The sequence below is a fragment of the Poecilia formosa genome, unplaced genomic scaffold (assembly GCF_000485575.1).
Source record: "Poecilia formosa unplaced genomic scaffold, Poecilia_formosa-5.1.2 Scaffold647, whole genome shotgun sequence".
NCBI lineage: Eukaryota > Metazoa > Chordata > Actinopteri > Cyprinodontiformes > Poeciliidae > Poecilia > Poecilia formosa.
Window position 1 is genome coordinate 179,855 of NW_006800586.1, and position 9,449 is coordinate 189,303.

The 9,449-nt window shown below is 36.5% G+C and overlaps 1 long non-coding RNA gene across 1 annotated transcript; it reads right to left on the reverse strand.

Moving 5' to 3' along the window:
* Window positions 1-223: 223 nt before the first annotated feature.
* LOC103130566 (uncharacterized) lies at window positions 224-9,225 on the reverse strand. The gene is made up of 3 exons (XR_475232.2): window positions 9,166-9,225; window positions 1,576-1,612; window positions 224-1,248 (listed from the first exon to the last, which is right to left on the reverse strand). It is a non-coding gene; the product is annotated as an uncharacterized LOC103130566 (long non-coding RNA).
* Between the last annotated feature and the right edge of the window lie 224 nt (window positions 9,226-9,449).

Sequence of the window (9,449 nt, forward strand, 5' to 3'; positions counted from 1 at the left end):
ATCTTAGCTCGGTCATTCTCCACCACCTTTGGGGGTGTCCCCCATTTTGACCTCGGGGCTTCCAGTCCATATTCTGCCAGGATTTGGGCATCCAAAAGCCTCCATCCACTGGATATTTAGAATTTTTTAAAGCTTTCACACACAAAACATTGATAACTCTAACTTTTACACACACTAAAATGATAATAGAAAGTAGCAATAAAAACAGGATCTGGTCCTCAGGTGTAGTAATAAAAAGTGAATTTATTTAGAATAATTCTCTATCCTTGGGTTACTCTGGGTCCTTCAGGCAATGTTCACAAACCAAAGTTTATATTGTTTCACAGATTGACATGGCAAATACAAAACGTGTATAATAAGTTAATATAAACTGTATGTTAAACATACAATCTAAACATACAGTACAGTCTAAACATGTTTGTTGCTTTGCCTGCACAATTTCTGGTTTATCTAATAATCTAATAAGATGAAGTGCAAATTGCAATCAGGTAATGGTGAATTTAAGGGTCAAGCTTAAGTTGCAGAAATAACTGAAGCAGCTCCATTTCCCAAAAAGGATACATGTACATTGGTAAGGAAAGAAGGTCATGTTTTCCTTAGATGCATTAGCCTTTTGGGGACCTCAACAATGTTTTAGTTATACTGCAAATTTTAGGATGTGAAAGGTTTAGATCAGAAATGTCATGGTAAAGATTAAAATTGTTAGCTAAAAGTACAATATGCAGCATAAGATTAACATTTATTCTGATAGAACAGTTTATAATATACTGCCTCAAATTGTAGTGAAAATATATTATTATTTGTACAAAGTTTTGAAAACCTTCCATTTCAATATTGTGTGGCTCTTAGTGTTGGTCCATCATGTAAAATTCCAATTAAATAGATTCAAATTTGTGGGTGTAATTTGACAAAATGTGAATTCATAGGTTAGGGCTAGATATACCAGGAACCACACTCTCACTTTTCAGCATTTTATATCGAATGCATTGATCACTAAGCATATCTTTTAGATTTTTACTAGATATAATTCAGAACAAATTAAAAGTAACATTTTAAAAGTATGGATTGACAAGTAACAATAGTAAACACATATATTATTGCTTATTTTCAGTTTTTGTTCAGTCATTATTAATCAAATGTATAGGGTACTCAAAAAAAGAAAATGAAAGTGAAATGTATTAGTTGGGCCACATGGTGGCAACATATGGTTGGCCTCAGTTATCATCATCAAAGACGTCAGCTACAGTCCTGTGGGTACAGAGAGAAGAGTTTATAAGCTACAGGTTAGAAATACTTCAACAGAACTGGTCAGAGTCTACAGTTAGGGTAAAAAGAAAGTACATCCCCTTTAAATTCTTAGGTTTTTGTGCCGCTTTATTTTTTGGACCTCACCTAATTTTTCCTTGGATTTTCAATGAACAAAAAAAAAACATGTTAAAATTTACATTTTGAACACACAAGGTTTTATTTGAATAATACTTCAACCTATTAAACATCAGATCATGTTTCACATGAGAACCCAGAATTGGTGAAAGGGAGTACTTTCTTTCTGGTGTGACTGTCAATCAGACCTACTTGTAAATTGATCCAGTTACTTCATCAACTAGTCCTCCTGGGGTAAAAAGGGACAAAGAAAAGTAACAGCAAAGGCAAAAAATTCCGGTTATACAGAACAACATTGTCTTTGCAATGTTGACCTGCTGTCATGCATACCATATGTTGTTTCAAGAGTCTTTGAGAACTTGGAAACGTGCCATATAAATAAGATGTATTACTATTTACATAATCTGCATGTCATATACATTTATGGCGTTTCATGATTTTTTTTCCTAGTGAAATGATTATGATATCAATATTTCTATCAATTTTAATTCATTTAAAAGAAAGGAACTGTTCACTTGCTGGAATTTTTGTGGGTTTCTTATAATCCAAATAGGCACAAATATAAACAAACACCCCCACTAATATTTGATGAAATGGTTATTAGCAAATTGCAAAGAAACATCTAGCTTTTGCCATAACCTTGGCTGGGTAGTTGACCACTCCTCAACTTTTCATGTAAAATATGGGCTTTTAAGCTTAGCACATAGATTTTTAACATGACTTGGATAAGAGCTATTCCAGAAGTTTCAATTTAGCCTGCTTTATCCATTCCAAAACCAGTGTAAATGTCTGTTTTGTTATGATCCACCCAAAACACACTTGAGGTCATGTAAGTTATTATATTTTCATATATTTTATTAAATTTTCTCACATCTGAACATTGCAAACAAGCACTTATGCACACTTACATTCACTCACACAGCCATAACTTAAAGAGATCCAAGTTACAAACCCTTCAGCTATAACTTGATCAACTTTAAATTACAAAAAGCAAAAAGGGGCTCTTATACATTCACAGGCCAAAGGGTTAAAAAAGGGGGAACAAAATTCAAGCAACTTCTTCAAACTTGAAAAGCAAAGAAACTAAAAAATGGTATCACTAAGCAAATTCAAATGACATAATTATTGATGACCACAAAATGATTGCAAACATATGTGAAACTTTTTACAAATCATTGTATGAGTCTAGACATTCTCCTGAAACAATTGGTGACCAAAACAAAGTATTATGTGACTCTCCAATCACACATGATGAAATTAAAGAAACTGTTAAGATTCTTAAATCAAATAAATCCACTGGTACAGATGGACTTACATCACAGGGTTTCCGTCAGCCCGCCAAGCTTTTAAATCACCGCCAGGCTTGCTTGATTTTGGTTTTAGAAAAATAGTAAAAAATAAAAATAAAAACTTTTTTTTTAATATATAAAACCAGATTGCAAGTGTCTCTGTTGCTCTGAGTGTTTCACTGGTGGAACAGCTTTATTTCTAAAGGATAAGTTTATTATTGATGCATTTAAAGCCAGGAGAGCGGACCAATCACACAGCTAGCACCTCTGCGCATTGCCTCGCACGCTGCCGCTGCTTTAACTCTGAAGGATTGCACATGCCTCCTTTCACTCAAACTGGACACAGGCACAGAGAGCTCTGAACCGCAGGAATAACTTGTAGTCGCGCTTTCAGAAGTGCGTGTTGAGGGAGTGTTCAGAATGGTTAATCTCTGTGAACAAAGCAAGGGCGGCTCAAGGCCTAAGCAAACTAAATGGCCTTTTAGGGTCCTGGGGCCGCTAGGTGCTAAGTGGAACAGATTTATTTTTTTTTAGTAATTATTTCAATGTGATTATATTAACAATAACACATAAATTCATTATAAAGTTGTGATTTTATTTTACAATAATATATATTTGATCATGTATGTAGAAATATTTCTTATATGGGCAAAAAGAAAAGTTAAAAAATAAATTGCTCTTGGGGACCCCTGGTGGCCGCGGTAGGTACCGCACGGCACGGTAATATGAGCTGCTCTGCAGTGCGCATCCAAAAACCAAATCACCGGCTTTTTTGCGACATCATAATGTCGCAAAAAAGGACTTATCCTTCAGGGAGAGAGAAAAGAAAAAAGAACAGAAAAAAGCCAAGATAAAAGTTTGTTTTCATGGGTCTTGGAAATGTAATGTTTATCAAAAAGATTTGCTGAGCTGCTAATAGAAACTTAGCTTGAACAGTCCAGTTCAACAGCCAAACATTTATGCTAGAATGTTTGTATTAGTGTGAAACTGAGCTTTAATTTTAACCTGTTGTTCACAGGTTGTCATTCACAATACAGGGGTGTCAAACTCCAGTCCTGAAGGGCCGCTGTCCTGCAGTGTTTAGATGTGCCACAGGTAAAAAACAGTGGAATGAAATGGCTTAATTACCTCCTCCCTGTGTAGATCGGTTCTCCTGAGCCTTGCTAATGACCTAATTATTCTTTTTAGGTGTGGTGCAGCAGAGGCACATCTAAAAGTTGCAGGACAGAGGCCCTTGAGGACTGGAGTTTGACACTCCTGTCACGAGAGGACCCAAATTTGGGTCCTCTCGTGACAGACAGGTTAAAACAGTTGTCTCATGACTGGCCTGATTTGTTTTTGAGGGCTTTTTTGGTTTCAAAAACGACGTGTTTGATAAAGTTTGATAAGAATAATTAAAACTTCTCAATGTTTCTAGCAAAATGTTTTTGGTAACACTTTATTTGAAGAGGGGTGAATAAGACTTAACAGTCACTTGTGCTGTCATGAGACCATTATAATTGTGACATTATCCTCCTCTGTTAAAGTGTATCACAGTAAACTGGAATTGAAGATGTCATTGAGTGTCATTACTCTATTGCTTTAATGACGGAGTCATGAACATTTCCAGTTACCTCAAGTAATTGAGGTTCACTTTACTTGAGGTAACTGGAAATGTTCATGACTTGTTAAATCCTGTCTTATAAGGATAACATTTTAAAATTCACCTGTTATTACATTCATGACAAGTTATAATTTCTTGCTTAATGTCAAGTTGTCATAACAAAGACATTTTGAATAATGTCAACTTTGTATTAAAAGTGTCATGATTTACTGAATGACACTTTATGACAACAGTCATAAATATTCATGAAGACTTATTGATGTTCATGACAGGGGTTTATGAAATGTCATGTCAGTCTTATTCACTCCCCTTCAAATAAAGTGTTACCATGTTTTTTTATCAGGTTGCGTGGGTACTACATTGACATATCAATGAGCAACTCCAAGCTGTAGTTAGTTTGCCGCTGAGCATGATCATTTATATATCTAAAACAAACATTATTTTTACATCAACTTCTAAGTAATGTGAGACTTCTCCAATTAAAATTATTTGAAGGCTCAGAATTAGCCCAGTACCGGTTCACATTCTCAAGTGAGAAAGACTCACCTGGTATAAACAAAATTTTTAACTATTGTAATTACACATAAGAAAAAAATAATTTAATCAAAGTATGTCATGAATATGTGTGTATGTACACCATCTTAAGATGGGGTGCACCGATTGCAGTTTTCTGGCCGATCCCTGATTGATTTTGGCCAATACCAATTGTTTTTTGTCTGAAATGTCGCTAAATGTAGCAAGAAAGTCGCTGAGTTGGTAACAGTGGGGTCTCTATTAACTGCAAACATGTGGGCCGGCCCTTTCCCCCCCCCATCTACTTTAGGACAGCTTATCAATGGACCAGGTCTTTAAATGAGCTCATCAACCACCACGAGTGTTCAGGCGATCACTTCTTAATGACCACAAAATAAACATCAAGCCTGAAAATTCAAAAGCCATAAAACTGTAACGGACAGAATGTTCTGTTTTGATATTTCTTCATACTTTGTGTGGGAATTATTTTAGTGCATTTTTTTATGTTAATTCCTAATACATTTGAACTTAATCTTTGCTCTTTCAACTCCTGGAGCTGTTATCTGATGGTTGCCATGGCAATGAGTCTACATCCAGAGAGAATTCATAGTTTAGATATTCAAACATCGGCACTTTTCGCATCTTTAATGTAAGCCACATATTTAAAAAATTGGATCAGCAATATGGTGACTATAACTATTATTTGTAACAGATTACTACTCATCCAGCATTGGAACAGTAAATGATTTTGTGGACATGACTAATGGTGTCCGCCGTCCACAGGTGGACATCAATGGCTTTTGGAGCAAATAGGTGATGTCCAATCCAGTAACATATGTATATGTAATATATGTTACATATACAGTAACATATATTTCTGCTAGGAAACGCAATCTCCTCCACCTCCTTCCTGAATTACTATTACTGGTTAAAGTAATGCACCGTTCTGACCAAAAACAACAAATCAGAACTAGTAGGACGCTCTTAGCGCTGTCAATTAGCCTCATTCACTCACTGCTAAATGTGCTAATGGTGGAGAAACAACTTATCATTACAAGAAACCATTTATCTGCCATCATTGGTAGCTATGCTAACTAAACTGAGCATTCACAGTTTGAATCAGCACAGCTCTGTGCTATGCTAGCTGCAGCACGGCACAAATCGAGGGGGGGGGGGGGAGGATGAGCAGCACCACATTGTGATTGTGATTGACAGCACTATAACTCTCCTGTCTCTGACTGGTTGTTTCTAGCACTGGGAGAAAGAAGAGGAAATCCCAGGTTTCACTAAATTTAACACAGAAGTTGTTAGAGGTGCTGATGGTTTTAGTAAGAAAAGGGGCCCCCAAGTCAGATTCTGCACCGCAGAGAGATGCGCAACAAACGGGAGATTTAATTCAATGCTGCTAATGTGATTTTAGTAGCTCTTCCATTTTGTGTCTGTTGAGTTTTTATTAAGCGCCACAGAAACTATTCTGGTTGGTCGAGTTTTAAGGGACAAGTTTCTCAGATCTCCACGCAGCCGCGCGCATTAACTCTATCTAACTAAGTGGACAAAGCATTTGGTATGGTTTGGTGCATCATGTAACCGGAAAAATTATTACCAAAAAGTAATTTAAAAATAATATAAAACTAGTGTGATACGTGACTACTAAGAGAGCACGAAAGTTCCTTTCTGGGCTGAATCTGCATGATGAGGTTAGCGCTGGTTCATTAACCGCTAACTCACCGGCCAACCGGAACCACACATAAACTTGAAGGGAAGACAGAACCACGCGTTGGGCAGCGTGTTGAGATGTAAACGCCACATAATTTTTTGTTCACAAATATAAATCATTCTCACCGCTCACTCAAAGCAACTCTGAAAGCGCGAAAAGTTAGTCCTGCAGTTCACGAGCTGCGCAACCAGAGCTAAGGCGGTTCGTTTTAAGCTCTTACCTAGATATAGAGAATCATAATTTCTTACAGGGGGTTGATGTAAATATCCAGACAGGTCAGCTTGTGTCCAGTTTGAGTGACAGGAACTTCAGAGATAAAGCAGCAGCAGCGCGCGAGGCAACGCGCAGGGGGCCAGCTGTGTGATTGGTCCGAGCGCAGCCGGCTTTAAATAAACTTTAAACCTATAATTCTTTTAGAAGTAAATGTCCTCCGCAAGTGAACCTCTCACAACAGAGACGCTTGCAATCTGGCTTTATGATTAATAAAATAAAATAAAATATAATAAAATAAAATAAAGCGATCCCCCTCCCCACCCAATTATTAATTTTTCTAAAAATAAAATCAAGCAAGGCTTAGCCTGGTGGGGAGCCTAGTAAAGAATGGCGGCCGCCAGGCTTATAATACACTGTGGGAAACCCTGCTGTATAATGATGTATCTCCCATACAGACCTTTGATTGACCTTATAGTTTGAAACGATATTGACTTCCCACAGTCCAAAAACATGACTGTCAGGTTAAATGGTCTCTCTAAATTGTCCCTAGGTGTGAGTGTGTGCATGGTTGTGTGTCCTGTCTGTCTGTGTTCCCCTGCAACAGACTGGTAACCTGTCCAGGGTGACCCCGCCTCTCACCCAGAACATTAGCTGGAGATGGGCACCAGCACCCCTCCCAACCTAACTAAGGGACAAGGGTGTACAGAAAATGGATGGATGGATTGCTTCCTTATTCTTTTGAGATTCCAGCTTGTAATATTAATATTTAAAATATTTATTTTCAGATTGTTCAATTTGTTGTATACTAAAATAATGTAACCAATGATTGTTCTGAAGATGCGAAGCAGCCAAAACTTTTTCTTGGTCTGCAGCGTTCTTTATTTTACACTTTCATTGTGCAGTCGGTGAAACATCTGGCCTCCTCTTGAACTTTTTTCGAATTCGTAAGTTTACAGATATTTGGTCTGTATCAGATATTATTTTTTAAACCTTATGACTTGGATCAAACTTTTTGGGTTTCATTCCACAAGCTTCTCACAATAGTTCCCCACAATATGATGCTGTCACCCCCATGGTTCTCTGCTATCTCTGTAATTATGCTTTAGTTTAGAGTGCTGGAGGAAAAAGTGACTACTTCTTCTTGTTCTGCTACATTATTTGCTTTCTTTGCTGTTATTTCAGTTTTCATGTAGTTACCTATGTTTTTTTTCTCTTGTTAAGAAAATAGGGAAAATAAGAAAATAAGCTAGTTTTAAAACTTAACATGTCTTGATTCAAATAGCCTATTTGTGGTTTTAAAATCAGTAACATATTCTGGCTTTTTGACCTTTATGTTACCTGTAGTTAGAGCAGATGGTTTGCTAAGATCATTTGAACTGTCTTTTGTCTGTGTGGGAAAACAATCAGGAGAAGTTCTAGCTTTTCACACTCATCTGTGAAAAGCCGTAAACACAGCAGGAGTTCCTGGCTTTAGAAAGAGGGTCAGAGAAAGCTCCTGGTTGGATGAGCAAAGATACGCCTTATTTGAATAAATTAAAGATAAGAATACACCTTCACTATAAAACTTTCTACACAGAAGTAACAAATTAGATTTGCTCTTGCTATTCTCCAAAGACGTCTTTGGACGTCTTTGCTTTTCTTTCTTTCCTTCTTCTTCTTTCCATTTATGTCAGGCAAATGAATGTATGTCTCTGTTGTTCTGCAGTTTCTGTTGTAATTTTATGTGTTGTCTTCTATTGGATTAAACTGAAATTCTGTGACGTTTGCACTCATTGTTGTTTTTCTGTGGCTACATGCGGCCCGCCAGGAGGACCCAGGATCATAAAGGAAGAGAGAGAGCCAAACTTTTTCCAAAATTAACTAAATCAGAGAAATCTTCCTTAACACTCTTCATGACTCCTTCCTGACTTACTGTTTCCAACAGCTTAACATTCTCATTTAGATACTGCACTTTGCCTTGTCGTTCAGTGTTTAACCCTGTCTCCAAAACTATTGGCTAAGCTTTTATTGCGACTAATGAATCCTCAGTGTGATGATGCTTAGATTTTTAATCAGTTTAAATAACAAACTGATCTTGACAACAGTATTTTATCACTAGAATTAATTGGAATGTATGATTATACTGAATTAACTTTTTTTTATCAGGTGCCTTGGAACATTTATAAATTAATGCTATAAAAATAAACTGAAATGAACTAAATTCAAATTTAAGAAGTTGAATGTTGTTTCATCATGCCACTCTAAGAAAGAGCTGAAATGCATAAATATCTCAAAGTTAATATTACATTCATCTCTTTTATAAATGCTCTTGAGTGTCACATTTGACTTGATGCATAATTGTTCACATGAACATTTTCTCAATAGGTTTTACTTAAACTTTTTCTAATGTAATAGAATTTTGGGGATAAATTAAGCAGAAACTAATTGTCCTTTAATGTAATACTCACCAGGCTTGCAAACAGTTTCACAAAGAGGACATATGTTGCAGTAAGTGCACATCTGTGGAAAAAAGAACAGATAGGATTGACTGACTTTGCAATGGGTACCATCTGTTTTCTCTCTATGTTTGTTTGAAACTTTCTTCCCAGATCCCAAAGATATGCATGGGAAGCAAGATAGACAACAGCTAATGTTTTTTTTTTTTTTTGTTAAAGCCTGTACTCATTCAATCTGTCTCTCTCTCTGTGTCAGTCTCTGTTGTGAAATTATCTGTGCAGATGTTAATCTGTGG